Here is a 22329-nt window from a genome sequence, read left to right as displayed (position 1 = left end):
TTTGACCTGCCCCTCGAAGCCGCAGGTCGCGGCTCGGCGGCCAGTAAGATTCTGAGGAGAGAGGTCTGCCTTGACCAGCGATGTCGAGAAGGACCTGCCCCATATTAATGGTGGCAGGCGGAGCTCGGTGCACCCCCACCTCCCCCCCACCCGCCACACAGCAGCGACACCACAATTAGCATATGGTGAACGGTACTTACCTTTGCTGATGATGCAGCCCACCGCCTCTCCACTGACACTTCCTGATTTTTTTGATGAACTGGCATCCATCACATGCCATTCCATTGACGATTGGAAAAGCCGGTGGGTCCACAGAGGCAGAAGGTTTTGCGGCTGAAGGTAAGTTTCTTTTCAGGTGTCTCACTCGGCACTCCGAAAGGGAAGAGGGAGAGGGAGGCATTACAGGGGTCTCACTCAGCATACTGGAAGGGAGGAGGGGGGACACACAAGGGCCTCACTCTGCATTCTTAAAGGGAGTAGGGAGGGGGCATTTCAGGGGTCTCACTCTGCATTCATAAAGGGAGGAGGGAGGGTAAGAGGGATACGCAGTGGTCTCACTCTGCATTCTTAAAGGGAGGTGATCTGGGATTACTGGAGGAAAGCTTTGCTGGCATGAAGGGAGGTACATAGAAATATAGAAACATAGAAAATAGGAGCAAGAATAGGCCATTTGGCCCTTTGGGCCTGCTGCGTCACTCAAAAAGGATCATGGCTGATTGTCTAATTCAGTACCCTGTTCCCGCCTTCTCCCCATATCCCTTGATACCTTTGGCATTAAGAAATATATCTTTCTCCTTCTTGAATATATTTAATGACTTGGCCTCCACTGCCTTCTGCGGTAGAGAATTCCACAGGTTCACCACCCTCTGACTGAAGATATTTCTCCTCATTTCGGTTCTAAATGGTATACCCCGTATCCTGAGACTATGACCCCTGGTTTTGGACTCTCCAGCCATCGCGAACATCCTCCCTGCCTCTAGCCTGTCTAGTCCTGTTAGAATTTTATAGGTTTCTATAAGATCCCCTCTCATTCTTCTAAACTCTAGTGAATATAGGCCTAGTCGACCCAACCTCTCCTCATACGTCAATCCTGCCATCCCAGGAATCAGTTCAGTAAATCTTCTTTGCACTCCCTCCATGGAAAGAACATCCGTCCTCAGATAAGGAGACCAAAGCTGCACACAATACTTCAGAAGTGGTCTCACCAAGGCCCTGTATAACTGCAGTAAGACATGCTTGCTCTGCACTCAAATTCTCTTACAATGAAGGCCAACACACCATTCGCCTTCCTAACTTCTTTGTGTTGTCTGCAAACTCGGAAATGTTAAATTTAGTTCCCTCACCCAAGTCATTAATATGTATTGTGAATAGCTGGGGCCCAAGCACTGATCCTTACAGTGCCCCACTAGTCACTGCCTGCCACCCGGAAAAAGACCCGTTTACTCCTACTCTCTGTTTCCTGTCTGTCAACCAATTCTCAGTCTATGCCAGTATATTACCCCCAATCCCATGTGTTTTAATTTTGTACACAAACCTCTTATGTGGGACTTTATCAAAAACCTTCTGAAAATCCAAATACACCACATCCACTGGTTCTCCCTTATCCATTCTACTAGTTATATCCTCAGAAAACTTGTTAACTTGTTATATCCTCAGACTTGTTAAGCATAATTTCCCTTTCATAAACCCATGCTGAGTTTGTCCAATCCCGTTTACATTTTTCAGGTGTTCTGCTATCGCATCCTTTATAATAGACTCTAGCATTTTCCCCACTACTGTTGTAAGGCTAACTGGTCTGTAATTCCCTGTTTTCTCTCTCACTACTTTTTTAACTGGTGGGGTTACATTTGCCACCCTCCAATCTGTGTACCTTCCCTCCATAAACAGTGTACGCTCTGTGTCTGTTCATGTTTGTGAAGGATCAATAGCACACTAGGCCCCCCACATGTGTGGGGAGGGTGGCAGAAAGGGCTGAAGCAGTAAGGTTATATGAATAGTGGCAGCAATCAATTCAGCTGGTAGGATCTTGATATGGTCATGCTGTGCCACTCTGAACATTGTCCACGATGGACAATGCCATGGCACGCCACATACTTGATCCAGGAAAGCAGCTGATGTACCCATCAACACCAATCCCTGCCCTGTTAGAAACCTTCTAATACACGAAGGGTTCAACTTTATTTATCATACAGAAATAGGTATGGCTCATCCTACATTGTGTGATCCTCTGCTCATGAGGATCCGTTCACACCAAAGGCAATATCAACAGGCAGATGCGGTCAACTTAGAGGCCCCAGTCATGAGCAGCAGCCTCCAATGGGAGCTCGCCATTACGTTTGCCATGCATCTACAGGCCCCACATGACATGCAATAGGATGTCAGAGCAACAGTGTCAGAGGTGATTGTGCATGTAGACAGGGTGGTGACATGTTTATGTGTCCTGTTCAAGGATAACCTGCAGTCCATGGGCTCCAGTGGACATCCCATGCCTTTGTTCCTCATAGTGGCAGCGTTCACAAGCTTGACGCCACTGCAGCTTTTCAGGGATCCACCAGAGACCTTTGTGGGGTCACACGGTCAGCAGTGCATTGCTGCATCAGGGAGGTCACCAATACCCTGCACAAGAGGGCGAGTGAGTATGTCCACTTCAGGATGGACTCTCACAGCCACGCCCAGAGGGTCATTGCTTCTGGCACCATTGCTGGAGAACGACAGGTTGTAATGTTCATAGACTGCACTCAGGTGGTGATCAGGCCTCCTGCCAGGCCACCACCTGCAGACATCACCATTAAAGGAGCCCTCTCAATCTAGGTGAAGCTGGTATGTGAACACTGCAGATGCTTGTTGTGAATGTGTGACCACTTCTGAGGCAGCTGCCATGACACATGGGTGTTGCGCCAGTCCCGGCTGCCACCGCTGTACACCGAACTGGCTCAGATGGAGGGGTTGGCTTCTTGTAGATAAGGGCTATCCTTTGCAGACATGGCTCCCGACACCAGTGAGAGACCTCACCACTGCTGTAGAGGAGAGATATAACGCCAGCCACTGAGCTACATGAGCTCCCACTGAGCAGAAGATCGGGATTCTGAAAAAGCATCTCCAATGCCTGGATGGATAGGGTGATGCCCTGTACTAAGGGCTGAAATGACCAGCAACGTTCTTTGCTGCTCGGCACAATGGCGTGCCCAATAGGTGCCAGGCCTGGCGTGATGAGGAAGACATCAACAGGATTCTACAACATGAAAGACACATGGGAAGGCAGATGGCACCCAGGCTCTGCATGAAGGGCTAGCAGTGAGCTAGTGATGTACGGAAGTGGCTTAAAGGCAAAGGCTGTCTGCTCCATAGGAACCGACATGTTCTCTGCAAGCCACACTTCACCCTTACTCAGCTTCTATGCACCAGTCCACATCTGCAGCATCCCTGTGTAAACCATTAGAGACAGCAGCTGACTGAGCCAATGGCCATGTCACTGCATCCGTGGAGACGCTCATGAGTAATGGTGGCATGGCAATGATGTTATTGCATATGTTGGCTGTCCTGAAGGGCCAACGGTGCAAAGGAATGTGACATTGGCGCGACATGCTGGCACACATCAGTCGCACAGAGAAAAGGACACACATGTTGGTGAGGAACATTTAGTGAAAGATCGATTTACATTGCTGTGAGACCCATGCATTCCCATTTGTGTCAGTGTGTAAACAACTGTAATTCAGTGCAAATTTAAGATTAATCACCCAGGTGCGACATGCCGACAAGAAAGAATGTTACACTTGATAGGAAAAGAGGATTACAACTTCACAGGACACTGGGACACAGCAGGGTAAGTATGTGGCAGCAAAACAGAAAGCGCTGGGGTCACTCAGTTGGTCAGGCAGCACCTGTGGACTTGGACTAGTTAACCAAGCTTCTCTCCACAGATGCTGCCTGACCTGGTGGATTTCTGCAGCACTTTCTGCTTTGCTGCCATATTGACAGTAGCCCCACTCTTCAGCAGTCAGGTAAGTATTCGTTGACAGCTGTCAGGAAGCAGGTGCTGAGGCACTTAAAGTATGGGCTCAGCACCTGCTGCACAACTGTCAAAATTTCTCTCACTGCGCCGAATGTCCCGCCTATTCCCATGTAATATGGGGAGGGCAGCTCGGCGCCATGATTCTAGTGAGCCCCCGTGTGTAATATCGCGGGGGCTCTGTTGCGGCTGCTAAATGCAGGCACCCCACTGAGTTCAAAAAACGTTGCCATGCAGCAAAGTGCCCTAATAAAATTCAGCCCAATATATCCGTCTTCCCCAGTAAACCATTGGTAATTGAATGCATGTGTGTCCATGAGATTTTGGGATGATTAAGGAGTTACAACATCTTTATATATATAGATTCATCTCAATCTCATTTAAAACTTGGTTTATTCATAAATACTTAATTTTATTGTTGTTTAAAGCAACCTGGTTTGGCATGTTCGATTCTGGGTACTGCCTGTGTGGAGTTTGCAAGTTCTCCCTGTGTCTGCGTGCGTTTCCTCCGGGTGCTCCGGTTTCCTCCCACATTCCAAAGACTTGCAGGTTGATAGGTTAGTTGGCCATTATAAATTGCCCCTAGTATAGGTAGGTGGTAGGGAAATATAGGGACAGGTGGGGATGTGGTAGGAATATGGGAATAGTGTAGGATTAGTATAAATGGGTGGTTGATGGTCAGCACAGACTCGGTGGGCCGAAGGGCCTGTTTCAGTGCTGTATCTCTAAACTAAACTAAACTAAACTTATTCTGGGGATAACTAAAGTGATTAATTTGGCTAATTTCTTGTAGGTGGGAAACGTTACTAATATGTCGTGACCTATGGAGTAGTGGGTCTGAATTAACAGTGCATTACTCCCAACTTGGTTGTAACATATCAACTGGGGCTTGTCCAGGATTCAGATCCACTGTTAATTATGTCAATTATAAGGGGAATAATAATTCGAAAGAGTAAACATGAAAATAAAAACAGGTTTCGTCTATAAGCATCAAGGCTATACCATCAGAATGGCATAAACAGATGCAGCAGCTTTTCTGGGAATGGCGAATGTGTCTCTCAGTGATTTGAAAACTTTAACCAAGGTTAAATTGATAGAATTGGCAGAAAAATTAGGGTTAGAGGTGAAATCTAAATTTCAGGTACTAAAAGAGCAGCGATAATAGATGTAATACTCCAACATTTGAAATTGGGAGAAGAAGAAAGTAAGTCAGAGAGTGATCCAGTTGAATTGGCTAAGATTCAGTTAGAAACGAAAAACCCTGAGCAAGAAAAAGAAACAACAATAGCACTGGGAAGACTCAAACTTGAATTTCAGAGAGAAAGTGAAAACGAAGCAAGGGAATTTGAATTTTAAAAATTGAACTGAGAACAAGGGGTCTACAGGGAACTACAGGGAAAATTCTGGTCAGGATGAATCTTAATCCAGCCCAGGACCCAGTAAAAAGCTGTTTAAATTTATACACGCTCTCCTGAAGTTTGAGGAAAGGGACGTGGAGGCATTTTTCATTTCTTTTGAAACAATAGCCAAGGAAATGAAGTGGCCAAAAGAAAGCTAGACACTGCTTATGCAAAGCAGGTTGATGGGCAGAACTCATGATGTTTATGCCATGCTTCCTGAAGAGGTTTCTGCAGATTATGAGTTAACAATAAAGGATATTCTTGCTGCATATGAGTTAGTCCTGAAGCTCACCGTAAGAATTTTCGGAACTTACAGATATTGGCGGGGCAAACTTATGTACAATTTGAGAGGGCGAAGAAAAGTAATTTTGATCATTGAATACGGACATTAAAGATGGAAAACATGGATGAGAACCTTAGAGAACTGATTCTCTTAGAAGAGTTTAACAATTCAATCCCTCCAGTAGTGAGATTTCATGTAGATAACCTGAAAGTGTTAAAAGCTAAGCAAGTAGTGGCAATTGCTAATGATTTTGAGCTTGTGAATAAGCCAACATCTTTTGTCCGTCACCCCCACAAATCCGAGAAGATAAAGTGGGAGAATAAAAGGAAGGCAATTAGTTGGGGACAAGAAATAACAGCTGGGATTGCCCCAATATCCCCGTCTCAGGCCAGAAAAGAAGGTGCTGAGGGTAGATGTGAGGTCCACAAGCTGAAGTGTTATCGTTGCCACAAGGTAGGACATCTTCGTTCAGAATGCTGGAAGTTGCGAGATAAACCCTTGGGACCTGTTGGGGGCACACAAAGCTGGTGCAGAGAAAGAGGCTCTGACTGAAAGTTCAGCAGACCAGACTGTAGCTTTAATGGCAGCTGTAAAACAAGACACAAAAACGAAATTGAGTGCAGAGGTTGAGAATAAGATACCTGAAAGTAATAATGACTTCTTGTCAAAGGGAAAAGTAACTCCATATCCCTTCAGTGAGGCAGGAAAACTTATTGTGATACTTAGGGATACAGGAGCAGCACAAACTATTTTACTGGGGAAGACATAATATTTCCACCATCAAGCGCACTGGATGCTAATGTTTTAGTTCATGGAATTGGTGGGGAGTATATCCCCGTACCTTTATATAGAGTGCACCGAGAGTGTGACCTAATATCTGGGATGAGAACTGTAGGAGTTGTCCATAGTTTGTCAGTAGAGGGAATTGACCTACTCCTCGGGAATGATTTGGCTGGGTAAAAAGTATCAGTTTCTCCTGTAGTCATAGAGAAACCAAGTTAAGTTAGTGAAACAGAAAAATTACGTTGTTGTTGTCACCATCCTTCAATATTGCAGTGAGACTAGTTTCACCTACCAAAGGCACCTCAGGCTACTGGAGAATTTCCACCAGTGGTGTTTCCATGGGATACTCAAAGTAAAGTGAGAAGACCGGCGAACATACCCCAGCATCCTCACTGAAGCCAATTCCTCCAGCATCGCAAGCATGGGCTGCATTTGACAAACTCGTGCCGATCTCGGTGGCGAGTTTCAAAGGTGGCAGTGTGCATGCACGGGACTTACTGCATGGAGCTGCCATGATATTAAATGCGGTGGCTCATTTATTTGGCCAAGTAGACCACACTCCCCCCCCTCCCCCCCCACCCCCGATGATGTGGGAGGGAAGTGCGGTCCGCCCCTGGCAACGGCATCCAGTGCCATTGTGTAGGCATCAATGCCATTTTCAAAGGGCTTCCAGTCCTTCAATGTAATTTAAATTTTTAAAGATACATGATGGTAAAAAAGTAAATAAAGTTATTGAGACCCCACTCACATTAAAATGTATTACTTGCCCTCTCCCCCCATAAAAATGTACCTTGTGATCCAGAGCATTCACCCCAAAGTTCCTAAACTATGAACTTTACCCCTTCCCATCAACCCCTGGAGTAATCAAAATCATTTAACCGCACTCCCCACCCCAATGCTGAAAACTTAACTGTTCCCGGCTCCCAACCACTGTTCCACCTCGGATCTGCAAACGAGCTCTGAAGGCAGGGAAGTCCCAGCAACCGACCTCAATATCACTGCGGTTCAGCCGACTGGAGCAGGTAAGTCATGAATTCATTAATATACATTCAGTCACATATATTTCCTGCTCATGAGGCCTCGTTGCCACTGGCAATATGGGGCCGGGCCTTCTCGGCGTCGAGGCTCGTGGTGGACCACTCCTGGAGGCATTTTCCGGGCCCCCAGCCATGATCCCCGATGTTGGGGGTCGGTAAAATTTAGCCCCATGAGTGTGAGAAATCAGCTCCGCTGGCCTGGACACTTCATCTGTATGCCAAATAATCAGCTTCCGAAGCAAATCCTCTTCTCACCACTTAAGGATGGCACCCGATGACAAGGAGGACAGAGGAAACATTTTAGGAAACTCTGAAAACCTCATTGAAAAGGGAACCAATTGACATCAGTGCATAGGAGGAACTTGCCACAAACCATACCATGTGGCAGTGCCTCATCCGACAAGTGGGCGGCACAGTGGCGCAGTGGTTAGCACCGCAGCCTCACAGCTCCAGCGACCCGGGTTCAATTCTGGGTACTGCCTGTGTGCAAGTTCTCCCTGTGTCTGTGTGGGTTTTCTCCGGGTGCTCCGGTTTCCTCCCACAAGCCAAAAGACTTGCAGGTTGGTAAGTAAATTGGCCATTATAAATTGCCCCGAGTATAGGTAGGTGGTAGGGAAATATAGGGACAGGTGGGGATGTGGTAGGAATATGTTATTAGTATAAATGGGTGGTTGATGGTCAGCACAGACTCGGTGGGCCGAAGGGCCTGTTTCAGTGCTGTATCTCTAAAAAAAAAAGTCGGAGCACAGTCGGAAACTGACTCTATAAACTCTGCTTCAGAGAAGCAATGAAAGTGGAAGGTCAGAGAGCAGAACCCTGGCTTGAGTAGCCCCCACCCCACTTCCTCAGGGTAGCTCCTGTCCTCTCTGCCCAAAGACTGGTGGCTCCAGGATTGGCCTGCTGAGTCACCTGAGGACACACAATTCATGAAGTCTGGTAGACATCATCCTCATTCGCATAAAACCCACCTGTTAGACTGTTTTTGGTTCCCCTTCTTAATATATCTTGCAAAAATTCCCTGGGAGCTGTTATGTCCATCTGGGAGGACTAACTACGCATCCGTCTCTCATCTTAACTGAAAGACAGCATCTCTGACAATGCAGCACTCCCTCAGTACTACACAGAATTATCAGCCTTGATTTTTTACTTATGTCCTGAAGTGGGGCTTCACATTACAACATTCTTACTGAGACACATTCGTGCTACCAGTGAGCCAAGGCAGACTCTAATAGAACAACAACTGCAACAACTTGCTTTAACATAGAAAAATATCGCAAATTGTTTCTTTTTAATTTATTTATTTAGAGATACAGCACTGAAACAGGCCCTTCAGCCTACTGAGTCTGTGCTGAGCAACAGCCGCCCATTGATACTAATCCAACGTTAACCCCATATTCTCTACCACATCCCCACCATTCTCCAACCACCTACCGACAACTGGGGGTAATTTACAATGGCCAATTTATCTATCAACCTGCAAGTCTTTGGCTGTGGGAGGAAAACAGAGCACCCGGTGGAAACCCACGTAGACACAGGGAGAACTTGCAAACTTGATAGAGAGGAACTATGCCCTCTGATGGGGGAGTCCAGATCAAGGAGACACAACCTTAAAATTAGGGTTGGGTTGCCCAGGAAGCACTTCCTCAAACAAAGAATAGTGGAAATCTTGAACTTTCTCCACAAAAAAGTCCATTCAAAATTGCAAAAATGAGGTTTTTGGGGAAATGAGGGAAAAAGATGGCTTGAATATCACCTTCACAACAGCTGGATGTCTCAAAACAATTTACAACCATTGGAGAATTTTTGAAGCATAGTCACTGCTCTCTTGCATGAAACACAGCAGACAGTATGTGCATGGCAAGAGTATTGAAGGTTACAGAACCGAGGAAGATAAATGAAGTTAAGGTACAGGTCAGCCATGATCTAATTGAATGGCAGAACAAGTTTGATGGGCTGAATGACCAACTCCCCTTCTAAACTCCCCCTGTTCGTATGGAATTCCCATGTTCTCTGAGATGGCTATCTAAAATACCCTTGCTTTTATGTTCCATTATTTCATTTAACTCAGTGACGATTCTGATCCTGTAATGAGGAAAGTGTGGACGCTCCAAATGTATCACCCACTACCCATAGCAGTGGCAGATCGAGTGGTCGTTTTCACTGATGTGATACAGTTTACACTTTTTATTTATTACATTTTATTTAGAGATACAGCACTGAACCAGGCCCTTTGGTCTGTACTGACCAACAACCACCCACTTTTATACTGATCCTACATTAACCCCATATTCCCTACCACATCCTCACCATTCTCCTACCTACACTAAGGGCAATTTACATTGGCCAATTTACCTATCAACCTGCAAGTTTTGGCTGTGGGAGGAAACCAGAGTACCCGGCAGAAACCCACACAGTTACAGGGAGAACTTATAAACTCCTCACAGGCAGTACCCAGAATTGAACCCAGGTTACTGGAGCTGTGAGGTTGTGGTGCTAACCACTGTGCCGCTCTCCAGTTCGCATTCATTTCTCGGGTACTTACCTGGAGACCACTCCTGCACGTTCTCTCGTACTTGTACTTGTTTATGCAGCCACAGACATTTCTCTCCAGTTCACCATCGCTTCCACCTTTGATCAATTTGTTGCCAGAAAATGAAAACAAAATATTGCACAGAGAAAACTGTGGCTGTGATTGTAATGACAGTGAGTGTGCTGTTCCGCTTCAAAAATATTCCTTGGTACTTTACATATGAACCTAAATATATAATTGACAATGTACTGTGGGGGGCCATTGAATCACCGAACTTTTTCACTGAAGTTGCTTGAGCAACATTTCAAAGCTTCGGTATGATTTTAACCCCATTCCTTCCATTCTTTCTGATTTTATTGCTCAATGCTCTGACTGTCAGATATATTTTAGTGGCCAGCGGAGTCCGCAGGAAGCTACTGGATCACAGCAAGAGTGAGAATCACACTGATCCAGAGATGGAGAACCGAAGAAAATCCATCATTTTAATGTTCACTATATCTGGCAGTTTTATACTGCTATAGATGACAAATGTATTTTTCATTTGTTTTCAAAATGCTGACATTTATGATTACACAGGTCCCCATGATCCTGCTTATAACGCTGAACAATCTGGCTACTTGTTGCAGCTTTTGAGCACCTGCACCAACACCCGTATTTCTGCAGTGACTCAGACTAAATTCAGAGAGCAGCTGAAGAATACAGTCAAATATCCATTCACTGCAATTCTTAAATTAGTTCAATGATTAAAGCAGATCACCTAAAAGCAGAAATACCTTTTCATGACTGACACTGGTTACAGTGCTTCTTCACATGTTCACTCTCCACAACATTCTGCAACAGATCACTGCATCTCTTTTGTTTCCCAGAATATCTCTGACCTCATCTCCTCTGGCGTGTTCATGGTTAATTATGTTGTTAAAGGTAAACAGCTGAAGGGCATTCATTGATTTGAAGTGAATATAGAGAAAGCCCTCTGGATGTAAGTGGTGTCGGTCAACAGAAGGTAGATTTGTGTCATACTAAATCCTGTGAATAAATGGGCTATCAAGATAAAAAGTGTTTGTATCTAGTTTCATTATTCACTGTTGACTTGGCTCGATTTAACATGATTGCAGAGGATGGTTACCTAAAGGTGAAGCTTGGAAGCCAAGATTTTTTTTTCATATGTAAGTTTGCCATCTGAATTACTCTTGAGAAAAATTGTTAAAACCAAGTTTAAAGTGTCAATAGGATTTTCCATTGCTATTCTCTGAATATGAATGTTATGACCAATGGGAAAATGAAGTAGATATGTAGCCATGGGTTATGTCCTTACTGAAGAAAAACAAGGTGTGGACTTGGTACTGCCCCTTCCTAACAAAAACAAGATCAGGTGCAAAGTACTTTGTGAGCTAGCGGCCTGTCAGTTGGACACTGAGGAAGGTTTGGAGTTTCTATTAAGTTTTATGCATAAAACATATATATCATCTTTCTTCAGTGCATACTCAGCATGGCCAAGCTTTGATAAGCTTAAGATGATGGATGATCCTTCCATAGAGGAATATATTGAACCTAACACACAATGTAACAGACCAGAGAAATTCTATTTGGAATGTCCTTGCTCAGTACTTTCATATTGTTTGATTGTGCTGACGTGTTGTGCCTGGATAGGCTCCTGGTCTTAACTGGAGTTAGATTCTCAGAAAGAGACATGCTTTTGGATCAGATGTCTGACTTTTAAAACTCCTGGAAAAGCATTCATTTCCAGCAGCTTCCATGACACAAATGGGACATTCAGCATGGTCACAGAAGATGGAGGAATCAATGGCTGCAGCATTTTGAAGTTATTCAGACATGGGCGCAGGCATCAATACAGCAGACAAATCACAGACCAGGTCTGGCAGATGACAGGAATGGAGTAACAGCAACAGACGAATGAACACCCTGGAATACCTGGGGAATTATTAATAGGTGTTTCCGATGTGTATCAAAATATCATTGTGCAGTAAACTGCCCAAATGGAACAACAGGGTTTTTGAGGTGATGCATAGCTTGGAAGTGGAGGAGGAGGAAGAAGATGAATGTTCTGGTCACAAGTAGATTCAATCCGGCAATGAGTGTATTAGTCATGGATTCCTTTAACTGTGCCATGTTGGACTGTGGTTGCACATCCACAGTATGTGGAATTCATTGGTTGAAATGTTCTCAGATTCACAAGTAGGAAGGATCAAAGTAAGATCAGGGAGTATTAAAGTTCTATTTGCTTTATTTTCAGAGGTGACAACATATTAAAGTCACTTGAAAAGTGTGGTGATTCCATACAAAATAGCTGGTGTAGCCACTTCAGTACAGATGTGGTATCCTGTGAGATACACATGCTGCTGAGCAAGCCATCCGTGAAAAAGGCACAATGAAATTAGACATGGAACACAATAAAGCAATTTTCTTTGGGAAATCAGTAGACAGGGTAAATTACAAATCAGGATATTTTTTGCATCCCTTAAATAGAAACTAGCATCTCTAAGCATGTTGGAGGTGTTTGAGACACAAGAAGTAAATTGTCTTAAAGTTACATCTATAATTTGGTTTACCCTCTTGTCACAGATTAAAAATCCTACTAAAAGATGCAACATGTGGTTGAGTACACTAAGTTTATTGAAGAGGTTAGACACTGCCATGGCCAATTATATGTCTTCCATTAGCAAGAGATTTTCTTGAAGTAGTAGCTATGGATTTAAGTATGTGGGACCAGGACAGGAAAATTGTCATTTTGCATTTCATAGACACGGCAACAAGATTCAGTCTTTCAACAGTGATACATGGTAAAGACAAAAGAGGAATTGTAGATAAAGTCATGGAAAAATGGATAGGGACTGCAATGGGGAAATGGTGAAATTCCTGACTGTCAAATTTCACCACCGCAACCACCCCCACCCCCACCCCCCACCCAAACTATTGTCAATAACAAATTGGGACATGTGCGAAAATATGAACTGCATCTAAAAGTCCTTTCCGTAATGGACTCAAAGAAATCATGCACTGATTGATAAGACGCTCCATATGATCTCAACCGATCTACTGCATTTCAAGCCCGCACGTGCCCTGGCGTAGGCAGTCCATGCAAAGAATAAACTCCCTATGGTTAGAGTTGATAATCCATATCAATTGATCTTTGGGAGAAATCCCAAAATACCTCCTTCACTGTGTGATCATCTCCCAGCCTTAGAAGGGTCCACAATTACTTCCACCTTATCTGTGCACTAGAATGCCCTACATGTAGAGAGAACAGCATTCATCAAGACAAAGTCTGAGAAATTTTGGCAAACCTTGCAGCATCGCATAAGACCATCAGAGAAAGTTTACTCCTAGGGATTTAGTGTCGTGTAAAGGAGAGGGTCAGAAACAATGGAAAGGTCTTGGTAAAGTCTATAGGGTGTGATGGGTAGATTGATTCTCCAACATGGTCGTGAAAATATTAGGGTCCATTTATCTAAGTTAATAGGGATTGATTATAAACCTGCAGAATCTGAACAATTAGAAAGTGACGAAGCACCCAGTACCTCTTCTATATATTTGACAGCTGTGAGGAACAGAAAACAATAGATCAGGGGCTGGATGATGATAGACAAAGTGAAAAAAATGCACAAGATAGGGTTATTTGTTCCAAAGGATAACAGCCTAAAATCAGTACTAAGGTAATATACATACCAGAGGGATCCTCTAAATGAAGGGATGTGACCATTGCAGAGAGAGAAGGGAAAGCCACTGGCAAATTCAAACATCGTCTAAACATCCAAGATAATGGGCAAGAGATAAGATCTACGGCCTGACAAAATGAGATGAAACAGTGAAAAGAAACAAAACACAATGCAATTCCCCTTAGTGGATCTGGAAGTGACTAAGGCACTAGGAAACTGTCATGTATTGGTGACAGAACCTCTGATCGCAGGAGGGAGAGGCCCTGTAGCAGTAGTCCAGAAAGAGATGAGAGGACAAGTGGAGGCCCAAGCTTAACTGAAACAAGGACTACAGAACAATCTAGGAACACCAGGAGAAGCAGAACTATTATGATTGGGAAGTTACAGTGGCTGGAAATAAATTAGAAGAAAAATTGAAGGAAAAAACAGAGTTGGAAGGAATTTGATGCCTATTCTGAAGTGTAAGGTAGGGGACAGCCAGCCTTATCACACAGATGGAAATGTACAGGGAACGTACTCCCAGATGGGTCATATAAGGCTAAAGCGAGACTGGAGGCTTGGGGTTTTGAAGAGAGATCTGTCGATCAAGTTGAGAGTGATTCCACTACCCCCTTCTACACCACCCCCAACACCATCCCTCACCCCACCACAGCAGTAAAAGAGATCTTGAAAAAAATCTTAGCTCTTTTAGCCACATACTCTTGGAAATGTAGTTTGATGTAAAATTTGCAGAATTATATCAATTGGTTGTACATAAATTAAAAGGGGAGTTTAAGATTACACTGCACTAAAAATCATTAGGTCCCCCCTTCCCTACCATGGTAGCACCTGCTTTCCCTGGATGTGAAAATGAAGGCACATCAGTGCTGGCCACCACACAGAAGATCCAAGGAAGAAGGCAAGATCACGGCGAATGGTATTTAGATGCATTCATTGCCTTTATTTAAATAAATCAAGTTGGGTCCCATTGCCCAGCAGCGGGGTGGGGGTGGGGGGGGGGGAGCGGGGGGAGGAGCCTCGCCGCCGCCGGGAAATTCGAACCCAGCACTCCTGCTTTCGGGCTCTGTGGCTGGCTACTGCTGCAATGAACTATACCCAACCCCAACCCACCTTATCCTGAGACTGTGCCCCCGGTGTTCGAGATTCCCCAGCCAGGGGAAACAACCTCTCAGTGTCTACGCTGTCAAGCCCTTCAGAATTTTTTTATGTTTCAATGAGATCAGCTTTCATTCTTTTAAATTTTTTCCACCTCTCATCATCGGACAACCCTCTCTCCACAGCAACCAATCTAGTGAACTGGGCCCCAACAAAAAGCAAGATCTACCTACAATCAGGGACTATACAGTGAGCTTGCAGATCCACAACAAAATCCCTCTTCAGATAATGCCTCAAACTTTTCCACTTGATTTCTTCTACTGTGTTCTGTCTCTATCTGCATGTGTGTATCATGTATACATGCTAGCATGGGTGCGTCGTGTATCCGTAGGTGTTAACTGAATTATAGTATAAGTTTAAGTTTAATAAATTTCAGCCAATCTTCTTTAAACCTAAGAAAAGCTGTTTATGCTGGGACAGAAGGTGCAATTTGAAGTCAATTAATAAATCTGGAATTTAAAGCTAGTCTAATGATGGCCATGAAACCATTGTCGATTGTTGTAAAAATCCATCTGGTTCACGAATGTCCTTTCGGGAAAGAAATCTGCTCTACTTACCTGGTCTGGCCGACATGTGACTCCAAATCCACAGCAATGTGGTTGACTCTTACATGCCCTCGAAATGGCCTAGCAAGCCACTCAGTTCAAGGGCAATTAGGGATGGGCAATAAATGCTGGCCTGGCCTGCGACGCCCACATCCCATGAAAGAATAATTTAAAAAAAAATAGGATTCCTGAAGATTATCTAAGTTTTGCATCTGAAGGGAAAGTAACCCCATACCCCTCGAGTGAGGCAAGCAAGCCCATAGTAATTTTCAGGGACACAGGGGCCACGAGATCCCTTTTAATGGGAAAAGACCTGATCTTTCCCCCAGAGTGTGCAGTGAACACCAGAATGGTGGTGAATGGTATTGGAGGAGGTGTATGCCTGTACCTGTACACTGGGTACACCTGGAGTGAGACCTAGTTTCGGGACCCGTGACCATAGGGATTGTCCCTAGTTTGCCTGTGGACGGGGTTGACCTGCTCCTCGGTAATGACCTGGCGGGGGTGAAGGTGGTAGGCCCACAGTCATGAAAGAAAGACCGCAGGAGGACAGAGAGAGAGGCCCATGGCAGGAGACGGACCCCTGCAGTTTCAGTGAATGTGTAGTGAATCAGTCCATGATCAAACCAGCTCCCTCAGAGGAGACTGCATTGGCACTGCAGGCAGATGACCAGGTCTGTCTGTCTGAGATTTTCTTTGGAAAATTAGAAGACCCAGCGAATGAATTAAACGGATTTTCCCTAGCTGAGGCTCAGCGAGCTGACCCAGTATTGAGAGAGTTCGCACAGGCTGCCTAGTGTGAAAGTGAAGCAGAGGGAGTCCCTGATCGTTACTATTTAAAGAATGAGGTACTGATGAGGAAATGGAGTTCTCTTCACAGACCTGAGAGCAAGGAGTGGACAGTAGTTCACCAGTTAGTGGTGCCGCAGAGGTACTGGAGAGAAATATTAAGAAGAGCCCACGAGACTCAGTGTATCTACACGCCAGTATATGAAAAACCAATGCCCACATAAGACAGCAGTTTGACTGGCCAAAACTCCACCAGGATGTGGTGGAATACTGCAGGAGTTGCAACATGTGCCAGGTTGAGGGGAAACCCCAAATTACAGTGAAACCTGCACCCCTAAGTCCTGTACCCGTGTTAGGAGGACCGTCCAGCCGAGGGCTGGCGAACTGTAAGGAACCCCCGCCAAGAACAAAAGGGGACAGGCAGGCACAAGGGCGGCAAAATATTAGAAAGGGAAGGGGAAAAAGCGACCAAGAGGGCAGGTTAAAGAAAGTCCAGGAGGAATCCCGGATGAAAACTCTTATTGTCAGGTCAACCAACCCCGAAAAATTTGAAAAGTTAGACCGCCCATCCTCCTATTTAAATGCAGACACCAGAAGAACCCCACCAGAGTTGCCAACAGCATTTGCAGGAACCTGCAGAGACAATGCAATACCTCTAGGGGCAGAGAAACTGTGAGCCTGATGCCTCACCTAGTCTAAGTGCCACAGGGGAGTGCAGTAGAGTCTGCAAAATACTTGCAGGCAGAAGTGTCCCAGAGGACAAAGAGGAGATTAGCAAATAATCCCCATCCACCGCAGTCAGAAAAAAAGGAAACCACCCATCCCACTAAAGTCAGAAGCCTTTGCATGCCCCAGCAAAGCACTGAAGGAGATTTAAAGATAGACCCGTCCACTACTGACTCTCCTGACAAAAAGATCGAACTTAGGGCTAATTAAGCCTATCCATCGCAAAGACCCTAGGCAGCCAAGGAAATGGGCAAACTGAAGACAAAGTTCCCCAAAAAAACACATGTTTTTGGGGTGCCAAAAAGGGGCAATTAAAGCAGCAGTAGCACTAAGAATTGTAATAATTTTGGGGATTTATGAATGAATGTGAATGAATGAGAGAAATGCATACTTTTTTCTGTATCTTATCTTTTCTCTCAATCCTTTTAATGAAATGCGCTTTTCTCAAATCGCATTTCATTCCACTGGATGTTGAGGTGTCATGCTAGACCCCACCTGCCAAGAATGAGGCATATTTATTTTGTCATATGAACATTGATTTCAAACAGTTACTGGAGTGAAGAAAGGACTTGTTAAAAATCACCAGCCACATGGCTGGAAAAAAACATTTGCATATTAACAGGCAGTGCTTGGAACGACAAAGCGGTTACTCCTTTTATCCATTTAACCCACAATGAACTTTGAGCACCAGACATTGAAGGCAGGGAAGCGCTTTCCAGGCCCTGTTAAGATAATACAATCCACAGAACCAAGACGTGGTCAGACCAACTAGTCACATGACCAACTTGCTTGGCAACCTGTGGTTTTCTGAATGGTACAAGCAGCTTGAACTCTGAGTGTTTCTTTGCCCCTGGACTGAAAAGACCTCTCTTGGCTGGCTCACCACAGTTTCTCCTGTCTGTCTGCTCCCATCTCTTTCTCACAGAGCTCCAAATCCACTGAAGGCACATGAACCCCAAGAGAGAAAAGTCTCCTACAGTGAACAAGGTTTAGGAAAAGTACTGGGCCCCAACAAAAAGGAAGATCTACCTAAAATCAAGGACTCTACAATGAGCTCGAAGATCCATCCCAGAACCCTCTTCAGTGATTGCCTCAAACTTTTCCACTTGATTTCTTCTGCTGTGTTCTGTCTCTATCTGTATGTGTGTATCGCGTATGCATGGTAGCGTGGGAGTGCCATGTATCCACAAGCATTAACCAAATAAGAGTTTAAGTTTAATAAATTTCAACCTTTCTGCTTTAAACCAAAGAAAATCTGCTTGTGCTGCTTTCTTTGCAATATAATTGGAAAGCGGTGAACAAAGATTTACTGACGGGGAGCTAAAGAAAGCAGTATGTTTCAAGTGATGCCAACTGTTGCAATAAGATCAGGTGAAGGCTGAGAGGGAACCCCAGACCCCTTTCTTACCTGGTCGTAACATTATGTAGTGACCAGGGAAGCATCTATGTATGTTAATTATACAGATTTACAAAAGGCATTTAATCAAGTCCCTCATCAGGCAATGTTAGCTGAAGTTGAAGCTCACAGGAATTGAGGGCCAGTTATCAACCTGGTTAGCAAATTGGTTGAGCAGCAGGAGACGCAGAGGAGGGATAATGGGCAGGTACTCTTATTGGCAGGATGTGCCTTGTGGAATCACACATGGATCTTTATTAATGCCACAACTATTCACAGTACTTAATAACTTAAAAGATGGTTGTAGAGAGTGATATATCCAAGTCTGGTGATGCCACAAATTGGCAGCATTGTAAGCAGTGTAGATGGAAGCAAAACGTGGACAAAGAGATAACAATAGAATAAAGGAATGGGGAAAACTATGGCAAATGCAGTTCAGTATTGACAAGTTGATGGTCAGCACAGACTCGGTGTGCCGAAGGTCCTGTTTCAGTGCTGTATCTCTAAAGAAAAATAAAATAAAAGTTTTGGGGTATACATTTGAACATAAAATGAAAGATCAGAGCACTTTACAAATTGTGAAATCTAAAAACAGTGGAGGTCCAAACACAGAGGTACAGATACATATACGGGAATACAAATCATTAAAATAACATGGACTGGTACAAAAATATCAAAAAGGTGAATGGAATGCTGTCCTGTATATCTAGAGAGGTAGAATACAAGTGGGTTCAAGTCATGCTTCAGCTGCACAAAGCCCTGGTAAGGCCACACCTGGAGTGCTGTGAGCAGTTCTTGTCACCACACAAAGAACAAAGAACAGTACAGCACAGGAACAGGCCATTCGGCCCTCCAAGCCTGCGCCGATCTTGATGCCTGCCTAAACTAACACCTTCTGCACTTCCGGGGCCCATATCCCTCTATTCCCTTCCTATTCATGTATTTGTCAAGATGTCTCTTAAACATCGCTATCGTATCTGCTTCCACCACCTCCCCTGGCAGCAAGTTCCAGGCACTCACCACCCTCTGTGTAAAAAACTTTCCTCGCACATCCCCTCTAAACGTTGTCCCTTTCACCTTAAACCTATGTCCCCTAGTAACTGACTCTTCCACCCTGGGAAAAAGCTTCTGACTATCCACTCTGACAATGCCACTCATAACTTTGTAAACCTCTATCATGTTGCCCCTCCACCTCCGTCGTTCCAGTGAAAACAATCCGAGTTTTTCCAACCTCTCCTCATAGCTAATGCCCTCCAGACCAGGCAACATCCCGGTAAACCTCCTCTGTACCCTCTCCAAAGCCTCCACGGCCACGTCCTTCTGGTAGTGTGGCGACCAGAATTGCACGCAATATTCTAAGTGTGGCCTAACTAAAGTTCTGTACAGCTGCAACATGACTTGCCAATTGTTATATTCTATGCCCCGACCGATGAAGGCAAGCATGCCGTATGCCTTCTTGACTACCTTATCCACCTGCATTGCCATTTTCGGTGACCTGTGGACCTGTATGCCCAGATCTCTCTGCCTGTCAATACTCCTAAGGGTTCTGCCATTTACTGTATACCTCCCACCTGCATTAGACCTTCCAAAATGCATTACCTCACATTTGTCCGGATTAAACTTCATCTACCATTTCTCTGCCCAAGTCTCCAACCGATCTATATCCTCTGACAATCCTCATCGTTATCCGCAACTCCACCAACCTTTGTGTCGTCCGCAAACTTACTAATCAGACCAGCTACATTTTCCTCCAAATCATTTATATATACTACAAACAGCAAAGGTCCCAGCATTGATCCCTGCATTCCCTCCATTCAGAAAAACACCCATCCAATGATACCCTCTGTCTTCGATGACTGAGCCAGTTCTGTATCCATCTTGCCAGCTCACCTCTGATCCCGTGTGACTTCACCTTTTGTACCAGTCTGCCATGAGGGACCTTGTCAAAGGCTTTACTAAAGTCCATATAGGTAACATCCACTGCCCTTCCTTCATCAATTATCTTTGTCACTTCCTCAAAAAACTCAATCAAATTAGTAAGCACTGCAGCCTCACAGCTCCAGCGACCCGGGTTCGATTCTGGGTACTGCCTGTGTGGAGTTTGCAAGTTCTCCCTGTGTCTGCGTGGGTTTCCTCCGGGTGCTCCGGTTTCCTCCCACATGCCAAAGACTTGCTGGTTGATAGGCTAATTGGACATTATAAATTGCCCCTAGTATAGGTAGCTGGTAGGGAAGTATATAGGGACATGTGGAGATGTAGTAGGAATGTGGAATTAGTGTAGGATTAGTATAAATGGGTGGTTGATGGTCGGCACAGACTTGGTGGGCCGAAGGGCCTGTTTCAGTGCTGTATCTCTAAAACTAAAACTAAAAACTAAAACTAAAACCATTCTGTCTCTCGCTAATAAGTTAGTTTGTTTCCAAATGGAAGTAAATCCTGTCCCGAATAATCCTCTCTGATAGTTTCCCTGCCACTGACGTAAGGCTCACCGGCCTATAATTCCCTGGATTATCCTTGCCACCCTTCTTAAACAAAGGCACAGCATTGGCTATTCTCCAGTCCTCTGGGACCTCATCTGTCATCAATGAAGATTCCCACACCTTGGGAAGAACATGAGAACTTGGGAAGAATGATACCTGGACTCCAAGGGATAAGTTGCAAGGAGATATTACACAAACTAGGGTTGAATCACCTGGAATTTTGAATGCAGATAGAGTAACGCTTTCTGCTGGTTCGGGAATTTAGGACTAGGGGACATTGTCTAAAGATTAGAGTCAGGTGATTCGGGAGTGGAATAATGAAACACCTCTAAACACAACGAGTGCCAGAAGTTTGAAAATCTGTTGTGCAATGGCAGTTGATACGAGGTCAATTGTTAATTTTAAATCTGAGATTAATAAATGTTTGTTAACCAAAGGTACAAAGAGATATGGGGCAAAGGCGGGTATATGGAAATAGGGCACAGATCAGCCATGATCGCATTGATTGGTGGAAGAGGCTCGAGGGGTTAATTGCCCTACTCCTGTTTTTATGTTCCACGTTCTTATAATCCTAGGATTATTCCCTCGGTGACATCTTGGTCTAATATTCCATCATTCCAAACAACCACTCCCTTTCCCAAAGCACTTTCCCATGCCAGCACAGGAGATGCAATGCTCAGTCTTTCGCCATCTCCCTTCCAACCTTCCTGGGCCTGAAACATTCCTTCCAGGTATCAGGAAAAGCCCTAAATGCCAAATGGAACATATTAATTTCATCGACTGGCAATTGATATTAGACTTTAAATGGGGAAAAAAGTCTACAAGTAACTCTTAAAAAAAACTAGCAGTCAAGATGGCCACTGCCATTTACATCTGATATACCAGGAGATTGGACTGGAGACCATTGGTTCAACAAGAATCTCAGCCAGGACAATGGCTTGCTCTAAGTGATTGAATTACCTTGAAAGGCTTCATTAGCATGGCTGTCAAAGGCCATCCTCACACATTTTCTTTGAAAGAGACAACCCCCTCCAAGTGTGAATGGATACCCTGGGGCATATAAAGCCTTGAATTTCATCAGAAGATTCCAGAAAAACCTCATTAGAAACACAGGGGATTGAGAAGAACCATATGACTGCCTGTTCATCTCTGAAGAAAAAGGGTTTATTACACAACAAAGACACAACCAGTAACTAAGTGAACAGAAGCAAAGAAGGCTGCTTCTCCCCATCTCTCTCTCCTTATTCTTTCCCCAGAAAACACCAAGAAAAAAAAAACTTCTGCGACTGGGGGGACTGTCCAAGCCGACAGACCGGTATGTGTGTGTGCTTCCATCCCTTTGACCTTACACCATCATCACTTCTGTCATTTAATTATTCCTGCCTTTCACCTTATCACTACTTCCTTCAGTCTCTTCTCCCACTTTCTCTGCCTCTGTACTTGCCTAAATCATGTCACATCTCCGAGCTTTCCCAGTTCTGGTGAAAGGTCATTGAACTGAAATTAAACATTCTGAGCT

The sequence above is a fragment of the Heterodontus francisci genome, chromosome 9 (assembly GCF_036365525.1).
Source record: "Heterodontus francisci isolate sHetFra1 chromosome 9, sHetFra1.hap1, whole genome shotgun sequence".
Classification (NCBI taxonomy): Eukaryota; Metazoa; Chordata; class Chondrichthyes; order Heterodontiformes; family Heterodontidae; genus Heterodontus; species Heterodontus francisci.
The sequence above is the reverse complement of the archived record's forward strand: the minus strand, read 5'-3'. Positions refer to the sequence as shown.